Raw genomic sequence first — 21,461 nt, 5'->3', positions numbered from 1 at the left:
GGCATTCCCTCAAAACCTCGGGCATTCCCCAAATGCTCTCTCCGGGTATCAGACTAAGGGCATGCAAACGTTTAATCCCACGCTACAGCGCATTTCGACGCTGCTGTTTTGCCAGAGCTGAGATCGCTACAGCGGAGGCCAGCTGCGGCAGGCGAGGGAGGCAGGGCTGCAGGCAGCATCCCCTGCCAGCATCCTCAGGGCCTGATGCCTGTCAGCATTTTGGTTTACCCAGGGCAGCGCGTTGATCCCAGCGATGCTGGAAGCCAGCGCTAAAGCCATGCTGTGGCATTTCCCAGCTGCTGCTGCCCAAAGAAATAACACTAACCGCACATTAACATGGCAGAGCTGGGCTCCCACGCTGCCTTCCCTGTGCCCAGGCGAGGAAGAGAAGGATTGCTAGTGTGCAGAGAGATTCCCCGCTGAGAGAGCAAGTGCTGGCTCTCGGGGCACTTACATTCAGCAAAAAAATGGGGAAAAAAAGAGCATGTTTACAAATATATATATTTATTTATATATATGCATATCTATATGTATGTCATTATGGTAAGTCATGGTGAGACAAAGCGGATTGGCTACAGCCTTGACGTTCTAAAATTAGGTTCTATGTAAAATAAGTATTTGCTTCATGTAGGGCTGTTGGTATTAAGATTTATTTTCATCCTGACTTGTATTACTGCTTGATATGATTGGGTAAAGCCCAGGGCACATGCATATCGTTGCCATTCATAACATATACATGGATTCATGACCTAGCTAGCAAGCTGAATTGCCTTGCAATTTTTTTTCCGCTGCAGAAAGCTTAAGAAGCATATAAGTCTTAGAGCAAAAAGACACCCTGTGTATTTGCTCTGCAAGAAGAGCTCTTGAATGGAGTTGTAGGAGCCAGAGAAAGCATTGCACCAGCTGCCTAGCATTCGTTACCCATGTGGGCTCATTTCTAAGAGCAGGACCCATCGTGTTCGTGGGACTAACAGTAGGCAACAGGGCAGTACATGTTAGTGGAGCAGTTGTATAACCTCCAGGACAGCCCATGACTTCCCCTTGCCCAGAAAAAATTCCCAGTGTGTTTATTTACTTCACCTCTTTAACCAAATGCCTCTGGCAAGGGCACTTTACTGTTATTAAGAAAGCATAAATTGAATACTTACAAACGTATACACGTGAACCCCCACGCTCCTGCAGGAATAGAAATATGGTTACCATAAACAGGCAGAAATGGTGATTTTAATAACAACTTTTATGTCCCCTGAGGCTTTCCTGACACAGTGAGGAACACGTCCTCGCTGCGGCTCAGGTGCAGGGCTGGGAGCAGTTACCCAAACCCCCAGGATGGCTGTCGTGGGCGTACGGCATTTACTTCATGGAAGCAAAAGGTCCATCGCCAACGGGGGCCAGGGAGCTAAGGCTGCCCGCAGAGAGCGAGGAGAGGAGACACGAAGAGGAGGGGAGAAGCACCCACTTACCCCCCTGCGAGGGGAAAACAGGCACGGTTTGATTTCTGCTGCAGAGGAGCAAGGATGATGGGAAGGGCACTGCATGCACCAGGGACACTGCTGAGAAACTGCCCGCTTCAAGAGACCTCTGCCAGTCCTTACGGAAAAAACTCCTGACAAAAGATGGAAAAGCCACAGCTAGCTAAGGAGAAGGAAGATTTGGGTTTATAGAAAGCTTTTCTCACAGGGGGAGAGAGAGATCCATGAAAGACTGGCTTACAAGCCCTGGGTTTCTAGGGTCAAGGCTGAGCTGTGACAGCCTGAGGGAAAGACACAACCTGATGCAAGCAAGAAGATGGAGATGTATCCACTGAGAGAAAGAGCCTGACCGGAGGAATACGGAGGAATTAGGATCATTGGCACCAGCTGAGAGACCAGGTAGTTTTAGAATAAAAGGACCACGTTGAGGGTTTGCTATACACCTCCCTGGGAGTCATTTTGGAGCAATGCTGCTGGAGACAGCAATACTGCTGGGACTGATCTTGTTCAGCAAGAGGCTGCTTTCCAGGCAGAGACTGAGGTGCAGATGCTCAAACCGATACTGCTTGGATGTGTCTGGAGCAGGCTTCTTACCTGCCAATTACAGAACTGACACAGGGAGATGCCGCTTTTGTTTGCTTTTTAAGTAGAAAAAACATTTTATAAAAAAGCCAGCTGTCAAAAGTAAGCTTGGAGTGAGCAATCACCACTGGCTTCAGTATGATTAGACAGAAAGGTATGAAAAACAGGCTGGTAAATGAGGGCTCCATCTGTAGAGGAGAAACTGGATGAAGGGATCTCCACTCTTCTCCACCCGGGTACTTTTGGGCCCTTTGGCCTCAACTTCAGCAGGGGCTGTTGGCAGCCCTAGCCAGCCGAGGAATGCACCTGGCTGGGGTTGCTGAGCCGCCGTGCCGTGCCGTGCTGTGCCGTGCCGTGCCACGCTGCATGGGGTGCACACCCTGCAGGAACCCCGCTCACCAGCCTGGCAAGGCAGGATCAGCACTGCCAAACGCAGCAGGGCCATAAGCACCAGCAAGGGAGCAGAGCTATTTAAGCCAAAGGACAGTGCTATTGCAAGAACAAATGAGGATAAACCGGCTATGAATAAACTCAGGCTGGAAGAAGGAAGGATGGAGCTTTGGGCCAGCCCTGGCGCAGAGGACATGGGGAACAGGAGTCGGGTTTTATTCCCAACTTTTCCAAGGAGATGGCAGGATGCAGCACCTAGGGCAGCAAGGCTCTGGGCTCTACAACCCCAGAAGTCCTCAGCCCACGGACCCGCTATCGCCTGCCATGTTCCCTTCCCCACCCATCCTGCTGTCGTGGGGCTGCGGGGCTCCTTGCAGGACACCGCACCCTTGCCTCCCAGCTCCACCGGAATGTGTAACCCTGCTTTATTTCATACATTTTTTTTTAAAACATACGTGGCATTTCTTTACAACTGTCAGCATCGACCTTCATAGCTGCCATGGTGATGAGCACCACAAAGAAGCCTATAAATAACATGAATGTGTCACATGCTGGCCCTTTTATGGGCCCCACTCTTTTTGATTTACTTATATGCAAGATATTTTACAGGACAACCCAATTAAGCTTGACAGCTGGCTGACAATGAATTCCTGCCCAGCGACGGCTTGCAGACACTTTATATTAAACTAGACAATGTGATGCAGAAGACCAGTAGAAGCTACTGGTGGGATTTTGCATTTGTACTTGCTGATACCACTGGAGGGTTCCCTACGATCTTTACAGCAACAGCCACTGAAGGAGCCACAGGAGACAGGCAGAGCGTGCCCCGTTCAGTGCTGAGCAGCAGCACAGCACCAGGCTGCAAGTTTTAGGGGGGACCCTTAACTCCCCTCGTTGGGTGCATCGGGCAAGCATTCAGCTACAGGGTCCCACCGAGTTTCTGGGATGCTACAAGAACTTTGCACGCCTGGTTGCATACGTTTTGGCTACGACTCAATCTGAGCAGGTCGCTCTGCTGTGGATGTAATGCAAAAGCGCGGTCAGCTACCCTGAGCCTTACAGCAGCTACGAATTTTGTAGGAGGCCACTGTGGAACCGAAAGCCCTTGATCAGGGGTGCCTTGGTGGCATCAGCACGTGCCACTGTCTGAGCTCAGTCCCTTTTCCTGCAGCCGGGCTGCTCACCCGGGCTTCCACTGCATCTTCTACGCCATGCACTCCTCACACAGCACCCACCGCAAGTAACATCTCACTCGGCCGTTTTCATCTGACACCTCCGTCATTCCAGCAGTGATTCCTATATTCCAGAGGGGCGAGGCAGAAATAAAACAGCAGACCTGGGGCTTACATGGCGTGTCTCTCTCAGCCCCCGGTAAGTCGTAGCTATTCTGGGAAAGCCTCTTTCACTCTCCAGACCCACTTCCACTTTTTCTCCCAACCAAATAAATGGCTGTGATGGACAACCCTCATCCCAGAGCTGCTTGAGCCAGCTATCCTTCCCAGCTCGACGGTGTCTTCCTTACTCTCTCCCTGCATGTTCCTGTCCCACCAAGCCAGGGGAGAGCATCCCCAGCAGAGACAGCTGAAAAATGAGGTTATTCACTGTGGAAATAATCAAAGTTGCTTTCTATGTTGCCCTCCAGGGAAGGCAGTGCCTGGATCCTGCCCCACCTCTTTGGAGAGGCAGGGGGAAGGAAGCCTCCGTAGCGTGTGGGGATAAATACAGACTCCTCACTTACAAATAAATGCAACACCATTTTTTCAGCTTTTTTCAGCTGGAGCCCAGTACTGGATTTCAGGCCCAAATATCCACTTTCAGATTTTTGATCTTGAATGATTTAACAGTATTGATGAAGGCAGGTGCCTCATAAAATAACAGTCATTCACTTGAAAACCCAATTTTCCAGCAATTTTTCAAACAGAGAAACTTTTGATCGGCTGCGGTTTGATGTTGAGCTGACACCTGAACCTGGGTGGCTGCAAGCTTAACGAAGAGCAATGAGTCCCAATAACGTGACCTAAACTACCCGAGCTCTATGATTGTTTGACTTCAGGTTTATAAATTCCCCCCAAATTCACATTAAGGGTGCCAGTTCTCCCCTCTCCTTCAGCATTTTCTCCTTTGATGTCTGCTGCATTTTCCTCTGTTCTTTCTTCCCTCTTCCCTGGATGGTTTTATTTTGCCTTTACCAAGGAAATCGAGCGCAGCACACCTTCACAAAGTTCTTTCGCAACTATAAATTTCCTATACTCCCCCTGCAAGGTTTTGGGTGCGAAGAGGGAGTTCAAAGCAACGCTCCTGTCTTCCTGGGAATTTGAGGCAAAATCCATGTGGGACTGCGAGGCTTCGCTGCCAAAGCCTGGTTACCCAGGGGGGGAGTGGAGAATTAATTAAAAGGTGATTAAGTCCCACCATGACCTCCACCACGAGCCAGGGAGGCACAAGCACTGCCCAAAGTCTAAGGGCACACGATGCTACACGAGGTGAAAAACTGGGCTGGCTATTAGGTGGGATGAGTTGTGTGGCTGCAGAAAACGCGGGAAGATCAGAAAAGCTAAGAAATCGAAGGAGAAACCAAAGAAAAAACACGAGATTTATTTCTGTTAGGGAAATAAGAACTGAACAAACCAGTATATTAGTGTAACTGCAGAAGGGATGGGGAAGAGTGGAAGGAAGAGGCTCCCCTTCCCGGGGAGCCGTAGGTGGCTCACTGCTGTGCCGCACACTGAAAACCAGCAGTCACGCTCACCAAAATTTAAGATACATGAGAGGAATTCAAACAAGAGCAAACCAGAAGCTGGATATTTTGCAAAGGGATTAAAAGAAAGCTTTAGAATAGGAGCCAATGGCTCCACAGGTAAATTAATTACATGGAAGCTGCCCAGGAAAAGGACGTGTAGCAGCAATGAAAGCTTCATGAGCACCACTGGTGTGCAGTACCAGCAGACTGGGAAGCCAAAGCGCAGGCACGCAGCCTGCGCGGGGCAAGGGGAGGTGTTGATCAGCAAAACCAACACGCAGCAGGTTCATCTGGAAACGCAGAAAAGCAGAGAAGCTGTCGCCAGCCAGGATCTTGCTTGCAGAGGTAAACTGCAGCAGGAGTTTAAAATCCAGCCCTGGAAGAGAATCGCAAGGTTGCAGTCCGCAAGCAGGGAGCCGTTGCTTGGATGTAGAACTTGCCCGGCCTTAGCACAAGGGAATCACTCACACCCCTCCAGCAGATCTACAGAAATTTGTTGTGCTTTTTAAATGTAGCCATACAAGTCCAGAGGGGTCAACCCAGGCTGTCCTAACTTTAATAACGCAACAACTTGTTATCTTTAATAATAAAGTTTCTATCAGACTACACTTTAACCCCGCAATGTAAATGATGTGCAAGGGCAGGGGGTGGCTACAGAAAAGCTAACCTAAATCGCCCCGCTCTGTTGCTGTTGCAGAAATGAACCCGCAGGGAACAGAAAAGCCATCCCAGGGCAGCGGCAGCCGGCAGCCTGAGCTGTCTGCTAATTGCTAAGGACAACCAGGGACCTGCAATTTGTTTGCTATCTTGCTCAGTCCCGTGTGTGGCAAGGGCACGGGCGTGCTCGCACACTGCGTGGTTTGCAAACAGCATGGGGGGAAAAGTTCAGCTGAAATGCTTTAGTTGGGAAAAAGCAGCCGCACACAAAGATCAGTAATAGCAGCTTTCTTCTTAACTGGAGTTACTAGCAAGACCCCAGAGATGTGCTTGCCTAAGCAGGTAACGCTATGAACTATCTAATGGGGCTAGCCCAAAAGCAATGACCCAGAGCTCCCAACACGCTGGGTAGTGCAGCAGCTTTCTACAACCCACCTGAGCGAGGCCAAAGTGCCTTCAGGCACACACAGCCCCTATGCCCAGCTATTTCAATAGACAAGATTTAAATGCCAGGAGGGCAGCATAGCCTGCAAATGCGCATGTCCCCATCTACTTGTGCAACAGCTGTTGCAGTGGTAGGAAATGGAGAGACTTCTCTTTCATTTTTGGGAGCTACAGTTTCTCTGACCCTCCCAGCCCCGAGACCATGGGAGGTTTGGAGGGAGAGTGTTTCCAAGGTGCTCATCTGTTTGCTCCCTCCAGCCTCACAACCTGGGGAAGAACCACTTGGCCCCAGGGAACCGAGGACTTGTCCCCTCCATGGGTCAAGGGACCCAGATCTGCTTCCAGACGCTTCCTCTGGGAGAAGGGAAAGGTGTGATGGGCTCGTGGGAAGGGATGAAGATTTCCTTATGCAGCCGGAGCATCAAACCTGCATTCAAAGCAGGCTCTCTGTGGATGCTCTGCACAGCTGGGCTCTCACACAGGTTTATCTGCAGAGCTGTCACAGTCCGAGCCTCTGCTTTGCAGCCAGATTTTTATATTCTGTGCTGATTTCCCAAGGGTCTTCATTTGGGCTCATCATCCCCACAGGGATCAATAGGACTGCAGCTGCCGTCCTAGCATCTGCAGCCAGCTTTGCTGAGCAGCAGTGTGGTCTGCTGGATAAAGCAGGGGCTGGGAGCCAGGAGCACTGAACGCCAGCCCCGCTCCTGCCAGAGGCCTCTGCTGAGGGCTCGGTTGAGCCCATCGGTGTCTTCGGAGACACCCAAGGCACGTCCCGGCTGGGTGTTAACACCGGTGACCTTGTGTCCGCCTGATGCTCAGGGATGAGGCAGCACCGGGGATGGTGCCCGGGGAGAGCACCGAGGAGCTCTGCAGCTCCCGCAGGCAGAGGAGGCCAGGCGGTGGTCCGCTCCCTCCACACCGCACCCCAGCCCTTCCCTTAGCAGATGGCTCTGACTTGTGAAGCTGAAAGCTGAAAGGCCACGGCATCCACGGCTGGGATCAAGTGAGAGGAACGTAATTAAAATAGCAGGCATCGTCCTGCATCGCGGCAGTGGGGAGGCGGCTGGAGACTTCTCCCCTGCCTCAGCTCTGTGCTTTGGGTAATGCCAGGGGAGAAGCCCTTCTGCGGAGAAGTCCGGTGTGCGCGGCTGGCTGCAGAGCCAAGCGCTGCTTGCTAGCAGAGCCTTTCCAATCTCCCTGAGTGCTCCTGGCCGTTGCCAACCTCTTCTTTCTAAAAACCCCGTGGAATTACAGGTCCAACAGCAGACTGTAATAGACATACCAGAGACCAGTAGCTATCTAAGACGATGTGGAAAATATACGCATAACTGTGGGCTAAAATCTTGTATAGGATCAGCTGCATTCCCTTTCGTGAGGTTCCTGTGATCCGCAATTGATGTACACTTTGTGTTCCGACACCACCTCCCACATATCTGTATTAATGCCTACCTTCCTTCACTCTGCTCTGTGATCGCTGTGCTCAGATATGCAATGCAGGCATTGCCCAGCACAGGGATTCAAGCCTGATTAGCAGCAGCGAAAGCTCTGCTCATATAACCATACAACGATGCCCTGCCAGCCCTTCTGGTCTGGAGGAGCTAGACCCACAGGGAACCTCGCTCATCCCCCAGCCACTGCACAGAGCTGCGTGCTCAACGGCATCGCCTCCGCCTGCTGCCAGAGCCGGGCCTGACCCACCAGCACACTTCCCTGCTACGTGCTCCTTCAGCTGTAATAACGCTCCAGGGGAAAAATTAAGGCTGCAGCTTGTCAGGTGTCTTTGCATGCAGTGATGGATTCCGCATCTAGTTATTAACCTCTTGCAACAGCTCAGTGTTATCTTGTATGGAAGTAATATTAGGTTAAACAGCTGTTGATAACTTATCTCCCATTATCAGCGACTTCATTCAAGGCCAATATTTACTCACATCCCAGAAGCGTCGCTATATTCCCAATGGCATTCTTTATGGAGTTAAATGAGAGCAGCTTTTAATAGGTACTTCTTAGGTACTGAGGAGGCCCATATTACCCAAGCGCCTCCTAATCTTGAATGCGTGGCACAAGAAAACTCCCGGGGGAACAAGGCCTGGACACGGCACACAGCCTGGGGAGGAAACCTCACCTGGAGGAGGAAACCTCACCTGGGGGAGGAAACCTAACTTGGGGAGCATCTCCTGCAGACAAAAAGGTGCTGACCCAAATTCCCCACCTGCTGCCGCCTGCACCAACCGATCGCGCTGCTGCTCCTTCCCATCCTTCTTCCCTTGGAAGGCAGGTCAGCCGTGGGCTAGCGTGTCCCAACAGGTCCCAACCTCCGTGTGACCCTTCCCATCCCCTTTTTCATCCTCTAATGACAGCCCTTCAACCAAGGGCTCAGAAGAGACATCCCCTGCCACTCCGCTCCATCATTCAGACCTAGTGTAGGTAGGTTCCCCTTAGGTGAAAAAATAAGTCTTTGTGCTCTAGCTGTGGACACTGTCAAGAGCCTGTCAGTGGTTTGCTTCATGGCATTTTTCCAGGGAGGCCATCCTCTTCTTTATTACTTTTGCCGAAGCTACAACAGTATTGCAAAGCCTTAGGCAGAGACTGAGACCCCGCTGTGCTGGACATGGTAGAAGCAGAGATCAGAGGAAAGAATCTGCATCCAAAAAAATGAGATCCCTGCAGTCTAACTTCTCCCACCAGTATTTACGGGCACGATCTTGCACATCAGGCCTGGGATGGGGACTGGGGGTTCTGGGTTCAGATCCCAGGTGTTTCCCATCAGCACAGGAGGTTGAAGCCCCCCGCCACACCACCACGCACACAGACACGGCACGGCTCAGCGCGGTCAGCGGTGGCACGGGCTGTCCACGCACGTGCTCCTGCTTTCCCTGCCTGAAGTTAGCAGGTGTGAAGGCAGTTTCCCAACGAGCTACACAGCCCGGGCTCTGCTCACGGCCTCTCCTCTCCTCCGCACCACCGCTGGTCCACACTGCAATGAGAAATTATACCTCGGCGATTGCTGGGCTGTTTTATTACGCCATTGCAGTTGGTGGAGTCAGTTGAACTGAACCCATGATCTGTAAGCAAGCGGCAGCCCTAGGAATGGCCAAGGGCTGGCAAGAGACCATAGTTAATGCTTAGTCTAAGCTGCCAGTGACAGGTACACTGTTAAGTGTGTCCCCTGACTCAGTACCCAACTGCGGTGAGTTTATAGCCTTCAATATTGTTACATTAATCATAAGGAATCTCCCAGTTCCTTGGAAATACAGTGACAAGCTCTCCAGGGCTGGTTTCAGTAGTTTTATTCCTAGGTAATAGCCCTCTCCCTCATTTATAGCTATGTCTAGACACAAAGTGAGGAAGGTGCTATAAACACTTGATGTAAAAGCCCTGTCTACCTCCTAATTCCTGCATTTCACATCCCGACTGCGCACGGAGTACAGGGGCATAAAGTCTGTGCTCACACACCTTCCCACGTCACCAGCCCTGCAGGACTGCAGCTTGCTGTCCCCAGCACCAGAGCGTGGCAGGTCCCCGGGGGCAGCCCGGAGGGTGCCCAGGAGCGGGAGGCTGTTTGCTCAAGTCCTACAATCTGCCTTGAGAAAATGGCCAAGTGGGAGGGAAAGAGGCAAGGCGTGCTGCACATCTCCTCGGGAAGAGGCGTAGGAGCAGCTCTGCTCCTGATGGCATTTCTCAGCACTGTCCTTGCAGCCACCCTCTGACCACAGAGGACAGCGTGAAGAGGAAGACATCAAACTCACCCGTAAACAAGAGGAAAGAGAGGAGCTATTTAATCCTTTTTTGGAGGGATGCTAGTTCATTATTGATCAACACCAACAAAATTAACATAACGGGATGAAATCTTAAAATGTTCAAGGCCTCTATGGATGTCAAAAAAGCATTTACTAAGTTTAAATATTGTGTTTAATGCACCCATAGCTCCAGTGACACCACCCCAGCTATACCTCAGACAGAGGGAGCCTCTCTACCTATTTTAAGTCTCCCCAGGGCACCTGAAATAACTAAGGCCTCTGAGGAAGACAGAGGAGGGTGAGAGTGGTTGGAGAAGATATCTGCTGAAGCCTGGGGATGACCCAACATCACAGAGACCGGGCACATCACAGGGAAGGAGAATTAAATCACGACCCTACGGGAGATGACGGTGATGCTGCCCAGGACCAAGCACGCGAGGGAAGGGACTTGGGAAGGGGCGGATTAGCACCATCACGCCTCAGCCATGCCGGGCCAGCTCAGGACCACACATGCCTATGTAAGTGTCACACAAGTGTGGCATTTAAAACTTTGGCCTGGGGTCTTGCAGAATAGCTTGGCCGAGCCAGCTCACGACACCGGTGACAAATCCAGCAAGCAGAGCAAGCAGAGGGACAGTCAGGGACTGATGGCGAGCGAGCCGGTGACCTGCCTGTGGTGACTCTGCTGCCAGCAAAGGTGGTGACTTTATCTCATGACACTAGCTGCTGTCAATTATTTTCCAGCTCTTGTGTGTATTCATGAACTGCACAACACTTCGGAGCCTTCAAGATAAAAGGTACTTACACCAGCACTTCAGTGGCTTGTTTCCTATTATAGGTCTGGTTTTGACACTCCCCCACCCTCTTATCTAACTTTCTCTACAAAGCTCTTCTTACTTTTTCATCTTTCCTCTGTGGTCCCTAGCCAGGGGAAAAAAAAAACAAAACCAAAAACAAAACAAAAAACCCCATATTTATTTCCTTTTTGGAAAGCTTGAGATTAATCAGACACAGTGGTCTGGGGATAGGAGACTTCCACAAAAGTGATTCTTTGACAAAGAAGTCTGCATACTTTTCTGTAAACTCCTCTCTTCAAAATGGCTTGGTGCTTAAGGAAAAAAGGCCTTTGTTTTTTTGCTTTTAACGAGCCTAGTGGATGTTTTAATTAAGTTGGGTAGGAATTTTCAGAGTTACTTGATGTGAAAATGTGAGCCTGTAAGAGCCGCCTTTGATGCTTGAGTTACGTTTTAAACACTTGATGAGTCCTGCAGAGCTGTTAATCCTTTTAGCATAGCTAATAGCTATTGCTAGAGTGCTCACGAAATCCTGTTTTGTTCGTGCCTCTGCTGAGCTGGAGGCTTCCTCTGAAATGGCAGCAGTCCACCCCAGAGCTGTTTGCGCACCCCAGCCCCAGCAGCCCCCCACACCACTGGGGGTGGGGGCAAGAGGACACCTGGGGACCCCAGGGCAGGTGGCTGGTAGGAGCCACAGGGGTCTCCCAGCACATCTGAACGGGGTGACGCTGGACTGCTCCGAGCACCCACTCACAGGCGCACGTCCTGGTGGCATCCCGGAGTTGCGCTAGGGCGAGGGCAGAGGCATGCGTGAGCCCCCCGTCCCCGTCCCCCTCCTGGATGGGTCACCCGCATGCGGTGCCTGGTGGGAGCTCAGGGATGATTGCTCAGTAGCAGGGCACACCGCGGTCTGTGTGTGCAGTCCTCTGACATGTCCAGAGTTGCTACCTTAAAACAAGAGCTTTTCTTCTCAAACATTTTGAGTTCACCTCTCTCCAGATCCGGAGAGCCGCCCCTCACCTTGTGAAAAGCCTTTCCTCTGCTCTGTAGCTCTGGATTTGCTTGAGGGACAGGTAGGGAGGAACTGACTTAGGGGAAATGCAAATGCCTTCCACAAAGGATGCAGCAGCGAGAGATGAAAGCCAACTCCATTTGCATTAGTTCCATAACTCTGGATGTTTTCCCTCTCCCGTTTAGACTGGAGTTCACACACACACGCACACACATTTTTGCCACAGAGCTATTCCGTTGCCAGCTGCTCCTCCCAGGAGTTTTGAAGAAATCCCCGTTTATACATGAAGCTACTTGTCAGAGCACCAGCAGCAACCTGCAAAGGCAGAGATAGCGCCCAGGTAGCTGTGATGCAGCAGAGACCTGCCGTGGCTCTCGGGGCCCGCGCAAGCTTGCTCCCGTCCCCCTGTGCACAAAGGGGGACACCCCGAGCCGGCAGCAGGACCTGCACCTCCCTCCTGCCACTGCCCAGCGTTACGGTCCCGTTAGCCAAATAAAAACCGGCAAGATGATGAGCTCCACCACGGTGCACGGGCTGTGTTTTTATGCGGTCCATAGCAAAATATCAGCAGCAACCTATCAATTTGTTAAAGCAGAAAAACAGGCATGGGAAAACACTCTCTCTCTGGATCTATGTGCTAAATAACTGAACAAGCAGGGCTGTCTCCCAGGTCGGTAAGTGCCGGTACACGGCGCTCCTGGGGGATATCCCGCTGCTGCCACCGCCTTTCCACGGCGAGGCGGCAGAGGAGCTAGGGCCCAGATCCTCCGCTGGGTTTCCTTTGAAGAGCTCCTCTGAGTGCATGCAGCGCACAGCAGGGCGCTCGGAGCCGGATGGGGACACGGGGACACGGCGTCGGGGACTCCGGCTCCAGACTAGAGCTCCAACCGCGACGCTGTGCCAAGCCACGCTCACCTCCTCAGCTCACCGCTCTGAAACCCTCCTCCAGCATTTGTACAGTGTTTCGTATTTATTTCCCATATTATTTTTTAAAGGGAGCCAGGGGATACCTCTCTGGCAGCAACCTGGCTCTGCCAGGGGCAGGGGAGTTTAAGAACAGTTATGCACAGGCAGTCTTTGAAGACATGGAGGTAAACGGGACGGGGCTAGAGATCCTAGTACTGCTAGTGTCTTAACCAGAGGCGATTTTCTGTAAAACTGGCTTAAACAGGTAGCCAAACATCTGTTTTCATTCTGACGGCAAAAGCTTTGCATTGGGAACCAGAGAAAAACCCATTTTATATTCAGCCCAGTCTATTGCTGGTTGCAGCAAAACCTGTAGAGAGCCCTAAGCAGGATCCGTGCTTATTTCATCTTACGTTGGTGACGCTCAGGAGAAGGGGATTTCTGGAGGAGGATATTGCATGCAGTGATGAGACTCTTGCACGCACATTCATTCTTGCAGATGAGCCCAGGACACCCTCTGCACCCGACAGGCACCCGGGGGAGACGGCAAGTGCCACCTGCGATGTGCAGCCACAGGGCGGACATCCCGCAGCCTGAATGCAGCCTGGCACAGTGTCAGATCAAGGAGCTACCCAGGACCCAACAGGGCTCAGCAGGCTTGGGAGACGTGGAGGGGATGGTACCGGAACTGGGCATTACGGTGGGCTCAGGTGAAGGCAGCTCACAACTAAAGAGGCATCCAGATTCCCAGCAAAAACCACCATGGGACACCGAAACCCTTGTGCCAGCTGCCCTGCTGCCTGACGAGAAGTATGACAGCGGCACGTCCGGAGTGATGACTCTGGATCTGACACCCCTCAGGCTCAGGAGCATCAGATCAGGCTCCCCAGGCGACGCACCGGGCTGAGCGCAACTTCCGCGCGGGCTCCGGCAGAGCCACAGATCGATACCCCACGCCCACGGGAAGTCACGGCTCAGCTGCACAGCCTGTCTGCCCGACGGATGGTGACAGTCTGCCACCGGGCAGGAAAAAGGGGGAAAAGGCTGCAAACAGGGATCTTCCAGGCGCAAGAAAGCCCCCCCGAGTAAAATCCACACCCGACAGCGCCAGCGAGGCAGGACCGCCAGCAGTACCCACGTCCTCCCGTGCACATCAGGTCTGCGGGCGGGCAGCGCCTCTGCTAGCAGGGTAGGAGAGGGGAAGGTCCCACTCAGAACACGTTCAGCATCCCCAGGGGAGGGCCGACCCCCTCACCGTGCCCCGGGGCGTGTGGTGACGGCCAGGCTGTGCCACCTCTCCCACAGGCTGTGCCACCTCTCCCACGCTGGCTTTCTGAGGCCGACTGCCAAGGGGAAGGGTTTCCAGCGCGGAGACCGGGAGCATCCCTGCTCGCAAGGCGAGCCTCCCGGCACTCAGCCCCGCTGCGAGGAGAGCTGGAGGGAGTTCACAATCCCTGGGAGGACAGAGACCAAACACGGCTCTTGCATCCCCTGGCTGAGGCCTAGCCGGAGAGCATCCCCGAGAGCGGGACGGCCACCTGCCGAGGCAAGGCACCCAGCACCCCGAGCAGCAGGCGGCGTTGGGCATGCCCTTCGGGGACACCCCCCGTCCCACGGGTCCCACCCCGGGGCTCCCGCGCTGAGGGCAGGTTTCCCGCAGCCAAGTTTGGTCCAAAAGCAACAGCGGCTTCTCCCGCATCAGCCCAAGCAGCTGGCTCTGCCCTCCCGCCGCGACCTGGCCGCCGACCCTTCTTCTGGGAGGCGCGTCGGCCGCAGCCCCCCGGCACCCCCCCACTGCGGCCGGCCGGTGCGCGGCGCTGCCCGAGCGGGACGCCGGCCCGTGCCGCTCCCCCGCCGGGGGGCTCGGGGAGCCGGCGGCACAGCGGGGAGCGGGGCGGAGGGCGAGCGGCCGGCGGGGGGGCGCAGCCCGGGGCAGCCCCATCCCCGCAGCATCCGATGGCGGAGCGGCGGGGGGGGGAGGGAGACGGTGCCCGGTGGGACCGCAACGGGGAAAAACTTGTGCCGCGTCCGGAGCCCGGCGAGGCGCTACGGCACGGGGGGATGCTCGGAGCCGCGCCGCGGGGGCGGCGGGGACCCCCGGTGCTGCCGGCGGTGCCTTACCTGCGGGGGCCGCTCCGGAGGCTGCAGTCCGCGCCGTAAATCCGTGTGCCGGGTGCGGCGCCGGGCGGGCGGGCGGGTGCCCCCCCCGGGGCCGCGGAGCCCCGGCCGCCCGCCGCTCAGCCCCGCGGCGCCCGCCGCCCCCGCCGCGCTGCCCGCCGCCCCGCCTCGCCGCCCGCCGCCCCGCCTCGCCGCATCGCCGCCGCTGCCGTCGGGGGCTGCGGGCCGCCCCGCCGCCGCTCGCCGCCCCGCCGCCGGCCCCGCGGCCCCGCGCCGCGCTCCGCCGTCCGCGGGAGGCGCGCTGGGGGCGGGCGGCGGGGCGGCGCGCCGGTGCGGCGGGGAGGGGGGGCCGTCCCACCGCCCCCTCCGCCCCGCGCCGCCGGGGGGAGACCGGCCGCCGCCGGCGCGGGGGCTGCGACCCTCCCCCGAGCCCGCCACCCTGTCTGCAGGACCCGGGCGCAGCCCCGTCCCCCGGGATCCCCGTCCCCGGGAGCTGGGGTTTCCTCCGCCGCCATCCTGCGGCCGGGGACCCCCATCCCCGTTCCTGGCACCCGAGAGCAGCCCGTCCTCGGGCTCCTGCCCCTGTGTCGCTGGGGGCTGAGACTGGTCCCAGACCTCGGACACCTGTCCCCATCCCTGGGACCTAAGAGCGACATCAGAGCCCAGAACCCCTGCCTCCATCCCCACCCCCTGCCTCTATCCCCCCTGCCTCCATCCCCACCCCCTGCCTCTATCCCCCCTGCCTCCATCCCCACCCCCTGCCTCTATCCCCCCTGCCTCCATCCCCACCCCCTGCCTCCATCCCCACCCCTGGGGGCTGCGGTCAGTCCCAGAGCCCCGGAGGCCCCAGCTCCAGCCCCCGGAGCTGGTCTCAGTGCCAGAGCCCAGGACTCCCTGCCACCATCCTGCGGAGCTGTATCGGTCCCAGAGTCCAGGACGCTGCCCTTAAACCCTTCTCCTGGCTGTGCCCCAGGGGTGGCTCAGCTGCTCCGGTAGAAAATGGGGAGGGGGCTGCCCAGTCTTTTCCCCCACCCCGTAGCCTGTCTTCCCATAGCAGAGGTTCTGCACCATCCCTTGGAGAACTCAGGCCAGGCACATGCCCTGTCTCAGTATCAATTTTCCAGTCCACGTCCTGCCCCCACTATGCCTTCCTACCTCTCCCAGTCCTGCCCAGCCACAGGTCCGACGCTTCACCAGGGGCATTGCTGTGGCAGCTCTGGCCCCAACGGCACTGAAGGCACCCTGCCATAGGTGGGCTTTGCATGTGGATGACAGGAACAGGAGCTGACACCATGAGAAATCTTAACTCCACAAACCTTGGATTTTGACAGCAGCAGCTGAAATGCGGTGAGTCCTGTCCTAGACATCCAGCCTCAGTTTGAGTGTTTCCTGGGGTGAAGAACCAGCGATCCAGAAGAAGCAGCTCCTTGGTTTAGCTGTCTTCATCACCGAGGACATGCAGCGCTGAAAGGTGAAGGGCAGAGGGATGCCAGCCTGCAGCCCTGCTCACACCGCTCCTACCCGCAGGCTCACAGCACTTTGCAAAGAGGGAACCGTTGCACCCTCACTCTTTGCAAAGGAAATAACTGTCCCTTCATGGCATGAATGGGGGACCCTTGTGAGATGCAGAATTGGCTGGCCCAGAGTCTTCACTGCCTCTCAAGCAGCAGTTACCCCTGACATGGCTGACTGGTTCAGCTCCCTGGTGTGGCTACAGTTCCTCTGCACTGGGATGCTAGCTACTGGAAAATTATCGAACCCATAGCCAACACTTTCTCGAGGTAAAGGCTGGAGGCTGCTCTGTAGCAAGCAGGTCACCACGCCGGGCTGGGCACACGTCCCCAGGGGAGTCTGTGAGCACCAGCAGAGGGGGGTGCTTTCACAGCCTCTTGCCTTTAGCCAAAGCTGCTCCAAATGAACGAACCCTCTGCAATTATGGATGGGACTAAGTGAGAAGGGGGCCCTCTCGGGCAGCTGAATGAAAGCAGATTAAGGCAGCAAGTGTGTTTATATGAATATGAGCTTAATCCAGCAACCAGATCAATCAAAGCTGCAAGTGATGCTTTTCCCCTGGAGTGCCTTGCTATTCCTGTGCCTATTCCTACATCGCTGCAGGAAAAGCAGCTTTGCCTGGCGTATACAGCAGCTGCCCTCCTACATCTGGAACTTCTTTATCTATGCAGGCCAGCCACAACCCTAATTTCCAACCATATTAATGAGCAATACTGTAGATTGATATGAGGGACCTGTGGCCGTGCCAGGTATGGCAGGAAGGCCTCACTTCTGAGTTGGGGCACCAATACAGTTGGGATGTGAAGTCTTGCAAAGCAGAGCGATTTAGAGATCTCTGTGTGTACTCCCGGTCACTTATCACACTTATGCTGAATTATGCTTCACTTACACAACCTCTGAGGTTGCTACTCCAGTGTGGCAAAGCCAGCTCTTATGCTAATCTGACGATTTGTTAGTCTAATAACTCTTACTTGCATTTACTGTGCAGCTTAATATTGTCAACACTCCTTACTTTCGGTGCGAGAGTGCTTTTACGGTGAATTATAACAGTAGAGGTTAATTTGCAGAAATGCAGCTTTCCAACAGGCCCACATCCATGGAGTTTATAGCTGGAGGGATTTGTACGCCATCACACCTGACCTCATGCACACCGCAGGCTGCTTACCCCGTTACTTCCGCACCGGACTTTGTATTTGCCTTGGCCTTATCTACCAGTTTCTTCAGCGTGGAGCACATCTGTGTTTCCAGATCACTCGTGAACCCTACTGAATCTCCCGAGACTGTGTCTCTCCGAGTCCCGTGCCCGCAGGTCCCCACTGCTTTACCTCCCAGGTATGCTGGGTGGCAGGAAGCATTACAGAGCAGGCAGCATACAGGACATGAGCTCGGAGAGTTTAACTGTGAATCAAAGCGCTGGGTTATTTGAGCCAGTTCAGAACAAGGTTTAAGGATTTTAAGGGTCCCTGTTTGGAAATATATATTAGTTGGTTGTGTCATAAATCTCCCCATTTATCCTGCTGGAGCTGGATGAATAATTGAAGAGAGGTTTGTGGCTAATTGATTTGCTGATCAGTGGAAAGAAATCATGAATAATTTATCTGACGAATATTATTCAACCATCCGTAAAGCTGGTCAGTTACTGAAAATAATTAGTTGCAAACACTCAATTTTTCGGCCGATGGCTTTGTCCATTTGCAAATGCACCTCACACTTTTTGCCCTCCAGCATGGGTCCCCACAGATTTCTCCTGGGCTCGGTGCAGAGGCTGCTCTTCAAAACAGCTTGAGCACTTCATGGCTCCTCTGCTCCATCGACTGCTTCTTGAGGAGGAGCAGGAGCTCTTTTCTGCTTCATCCTCACGTTGCAAAGCTTCCTCTTCCTCCCCATGTCCTTGCAAGTACAGGCCCTCTGGATTGCACTGAACTTTTAAAGTAGGATTCAGCAAACATCCTCCATGCGGGATCAAGGCGTTTAGCAGCTTTGCTGGTGGAAGGGGAAAATGCAAGCGCATGTGTGTGACACCACCTGCTCCTGGCTCTCTTCAAGTGGCAGCTTTGCTGTGTTGGTTTAGTCCCATAAAGGTACCTGTGCATCCAGCCTTCAGGGCTGGAGACGCTGCCCCTTGCCTGCACAGCTGGGCCAGTGGAGGGACAGCAGAGGGCTGGGGTGAGCACAGCGGAGGAGGAATAGCCCACATGGGCTTCCAGACACATCAGGGCAGAACCAGGCTCCAATTCCATTTTTAAGTTTAAACCTTTAAGTGGGCCACATAAGCCTGTCATTTTTCCTGCACCTGTATGACTCCTGGTCCTCCCTTTGCAGGCATCCCTTGCAGCACCTAGCGCAGTAAGCAGGCAAGACCTGCACAGCCGCCTCTTCTGGGTTCCAAAAAAAAGAGGAAAAAAAGACACTTTGGGGTTTCTCTAGGATAGCTATTTATTTTCCAGTTCTTGCATGTCAAGATTTCTGAGAAAACAAACAATCTCTGGAGGCTGGTTGATGTTATTTGCCTTCTAGCAGAAGTCCTATCAGATTCTCCTGTGGTTCCCAGATCCAGCAGGGGCAGCTCCCCTCCCTCCTCCTTTTCCACCCCCAAGCAACACACAGGCACCCTCCCCATTGAGTTAACATCATCGTTCCCCTGCAGCATCCTCTCTGAGTGACTTCCTGGGCTCACAAGAAGTCACAAATTTGTTCTCTCCATGTCTGGGGATACTGAGCACCAGGATCCAGGAGCTGCCTGGCATGTGTGCGCTCCTGTGCCAGGCTGCTCTCGTTTGGGAATGAGGAGATCCTCTTCCAGTTGAACCTGGGGCGATTCAGAAACCCCTCCAGAAGTCCTACTATATTTAAGTTTAATGGAAATAGGACACTTGTCTGAGCACACAAGCTTGCTGTCCCCATTCGGGTGCAGAGAGCTCCCTCCCTGTGGGAACCCCACGAGTTTGTGCCGGCATCCGCAAGCCTTGAGCAGTTTGGGGGAGTGATTTTGTGGAGAGCTCAGAGGATGCTCAGCCTTGAGCAGGGCCGGTGAACGCCCCTGAACGTGAGCTGGTGCTGCTGCTGTAGCCTCAGAGGGCCGGTGCTGCAGCCCGCGCCCGCCTGCTCTGCAGGAAGTTCACAGCCTGGGACAGGGGGGCTAATTTCATTATGCAATGTTTGTAGCCAGAGTCAGTACTTTAATTATGTCTTTCCTTTTCTTGCTGGCTCTCAGCAAAGCCACGTCTGCTCTTCTTTGTGCGATGCTCAGCCACGCCTGCGAGAAAGTGGGCTTGTTACACAGCGGGGAGGTGGGGGACAGAGGCTGCAGATCTAAGGGTTTGCAGTTGAAGTCCCTGTTTCGGGTGCTTCCTCTGGCTGCTGCTCACTGATGCCAGGCTGGGAATTTGCACGTGGTCCTTATGGCCCAGAGAGAGGGGATGTGCCCAGTCCTCTGGGTCTGGGACCCCAGCTCCCCTGGTGCCTCAGAGCATCCCCCCGCACGAGGCTGCAGCAGCTCTGTTGCTGTGTGCAGCCCATGAGGGTCAGGATGCAGCCTGGGACGGCAGCTCTCCCAGGCCACTCTCAGCTGGTGCGGGGGGACCAGCCAACACCCCTTCTTCTTCCTTCTCTCTCTCTCAGGGCTGTCCTCCCCCAGGGCTCTGTACGCTGCCAGGGACAGCTAACCCTGCCTGCTGGGGAGCCAGGGCTGCTCTGCCACATGAATTTACGGTACTTTAATGTGTTCCTCCCTTCCCCTTGCAGCAGATGCTCCATGTAAATCAGCGCCACAGATGAGCCACACTGCTCTACACCAGCTGGGACTTTTGGCCCTGGAAGACTTTGCTGTGGCCTCCAATAAATCCCGCGAGGCATTAACCCAGGCTGAGCTGCCTGCCAGCCCACCATGCCCACCCAGAGAGGCTCCTGCAGCCTTTGCTCGGGTGACCTTTGGTCGGGGGAGCCAGCATGGTCCTGAGAGCAACGGAGAGGAGATGTCTTGCATGTGCGTATCCCTTCGCAGGGGGGAAGGCTGTGAGAAAGATGTCCTAGATACCCACCCTACCTTGATGCCTTTATCTTTGCAACCAGCTTTGGAGAGAGCCTGCCTGGAAGCAACAGCAGTGATGCACGGGTATTTTTCATCTTCAGATTGGCTGTTGAGCTTGTTTAGGTGGAGGGTGGGCTTAATGGTCCAGGCTTAGCAGAAAGAAGGGGGAAAGTTTGCTCAAGACAACCTAATTGATCTTAATGAGACAGGAAGGGCTTTGTGCTGCAAACACCAGTGTTTGTTTTGTGGGTTTAATGCAATTTCTGGCTGGGTTTGATTACTCTGGGGAAGTCCTCTGGCCTAATAAACAGAGCCATAGGGAATTAGCACTGATAATTTCAGATGCTGCTCTCAGCCCTAAACAGCACAGCCTTCTAGGGTGGAAACAGAAACTGGGGGGGGGGGGGGGGGGGGGAAGGTAATTGCGAATGGATTCAATTAGCTCCCAATTACTAGACAGTTTGGGCTGCTCTGGTGGGTGGGCAGCAGCAAGGGCTGGGTGCCCAGGGAGAGGACACACTGGGCTGTGTCCTCGAGTAAGGGTGACACCGAGCACCCTCAGGCACCCAACAGGGGCTGATGCTCCCAAAGAGCCAGAAAATTGTCTGTGGAAAGCCTTGTGGTTTTTTTCCCCAGTTGATAATGATGAAAGCGGTTGTTTTCAGGGGGAAAATTCTTTTTCAAACCCTGGGCATTTGGATTGTGGCTTTCCTAGAAAATGGTGTAATTCCAGCTTTTCTCTGAACTGAAAAATGGGACCACAATGTGGCTTTGTGCTTGTTTTTTATTGGTATCTCCTTAAATGGAAGGGGAAAAGATTACTCTGAATCTCACAGCTGCTGCTGAAAAAGTGTTCTCCAGAGAGCAATGTTTCCACCGAGAGGTTTCTTCATGCCTGCTAGAGGCTGCCTGTCCCCGTGGGCTCCCTGGGGTGCATCCCTGTCCGAACCTGCAAGGAGGTGGCCGAGCTCATGCTGGTGACACACCTTGCTCCTGCAGCCGCGGCCGAGAAATGTCCCTGAGATGCTGAGACCTGGCACGCCTTGGGAAAACGAGCGTGGGGA

At 54.3% G+C, this 21,461-nt stretch overlaps 1 protein-coding gene across 1 annotated transcript in view; it reads right to left on the bottom strand.

The window, feature by feature from the left end:
- The window catches only part of TMEM121 (transmembrane protein 121), a 37,445-nt gene extending 22,541 nt beyond the window's left edge, over positions 1-14,904 (bottom strand). Inside the window, exon 1 of the mRNA XM_075509224.1 lies at positions 14,859-14,904. The gene's annotated coding sequence lies outside the window, so the exon portion shown is untranslated. The remainder of the gene's footprint in view (positions 1-14,858) is intronic.
- Positions 14,905-21,461: the final 6,557 nt, after the last annotated feature.

Source organism: Mycteria americana, chromosome 7 (genome assembly GCF_035582795.1).
Source record: "Mycteria americana isolate JAX WOST 10 ecotype Jacksonville Zoo and Gardens chromosome 7, USCA_MyAme_1.0, whole genome shotgun sequence".
Lineage (NCBI taxonomy): Eukaryota > Metazoa > Chordata > Aves > Ciconiiformes > Ciconiidae > Mycteria > Mycteria americana.
The sequence above is the reverse complement of the archived record's forward strand: the minus strand, read 5'-3'. Positions and strand labels throughout refer to the sequence as shown.